Here is a 1,620-nt window from a genome sequence, read left to right on the forward strand (position 1 = left end):
AAGCCAGTAAAGCTTAAGTAAGACCCTGAGATCTTTTTCTTGCGTTACCAGCTCTACATGCTGCACTGCTGGTGATAAATCACCACCTTTGTGTCCCCTGAACCTCCACCTCACCCACTACGCAGCTCCAGGACCACACCTCCGACACTGACTGCTTCTGTGAACATGCTGAGAGCGACATCTGTCAGAATCTGAGGGTGTATTGATCCACTTATGTAACTCGCAGTAAGAAAGCAAATATTTCTCAAAATGTTGACCTGACAACAAGGAAGTTCGCTCCAGTCGGCTCTGTTTGATTTTAGATTGCAGGGGCCCACTTTGTTAGCATTTCAATTAGGGCTTGTGCCTTAAGTAGAGAATTCCAGCTCGGACATGTTTCCGTATTTATGTTTGGTGAAACTTTAACTTTTCTCCAGGGTTTGGCCGATTTTGTCAACACAGGTGTGTGAAACATTCAAACAGGAAAGAGAAGAATTTCCCTCTTCACGTCTGAGCCTCCTTTTCTTTTCTTTTTCTCTTTGCAGCAGAGAAATAACCCAGATACCAGCGTTTCAGGCCTCAGTCTGCCAGTGCTGAGACCTGAAACACGTTAAAAGAAATATTCCAACATTTTGGAGAATTTACTGAGAACATTTCTCACTTCAAAAAAAAAGAAACCTTGACAGTCATAATGAGGACTTGAATGCTGACCTGAATGCTCCTTACAGGTCAGACAGTCGGCATAGTTTAGGAGAAAAACTAAAAACTTGTCGGACTTGTCCAAAGTTTAAAAAAGAAAAAAAACCACACCAACCAGCACCTCTAAAGCTCAGTAGTTAATTCAGTGATGAGATGGTGTTAGCCAACTCTAAGAAAACTAATTAAGTGCACAGATGACTTTACATTCATAAGGTTTTTATGTAAAACACAACATTAAGGGTAAAATAATCCGGCGATAACATGAACTGAAAGTCAGGACTTTTCACTGACAATGTTCCCGTAAGGTTCCCTTCAAAATACCAAATATATTATAATAATAAAACACATAAAGTACTATAAAAACAACAAAAAACAAACCTGCTAATCAGTCCACATAAAATAAAAGTCAAGAATAAAAACAAAGCTCCCTCATGAGGTTCTAGTTTGGTTTCCATGTATAAGGGTCAAAACTGTAAATCCACATTAGTCACGTTAATCTCTATAAATAATCCTGCTGCAGGGTGTCAGCCGAAATATTTATATTAGTCAGATAAAGGACAGATTTTTTATAGGTTTTGTACTTTAAATCACAAATATGTGAATTAATGAGGTGAAAGCACAACATAAATAGGACTACAAGGTCTTAATCGCTATATTTAAACCAGTTATGTTGCTTTTATGATGCCGATCGTAATATTTTTTTTTTTTTTTTAACTGGAAAGCACTTTGACGCAACAAGTGTCGGTTTAAACGTTTAAGCCTCAAAAAAATTAAAAACAGACTCGACTAAACTGTCTTACTTTGTTTATTTTTCTTATTTAACATCTGTTTTAATGATCTGTCTCATTTTAAATGTGTTTTATTGGACACCTGTTCTTGAAAAGTGCTTTAAAATTTAAAATAAAAATAATAATACAGGAATTAAAATATTAAAATATTTAT

This window comes from Stegastes partitus, unplaced genomic scaffold, assembly GCF_000690725.1.
Source record: "Stegastes partitus isolate 25-593 unplaced genomic scaffold, Stegastes_partitus-1.0.2 Scaffold1055, whole genome shotgun sequence".
NCBI lineage: Eukaryota > Metazoa > Chordata > Actinopteri > Pomacentridae > Stegastes > Stegastes partitus.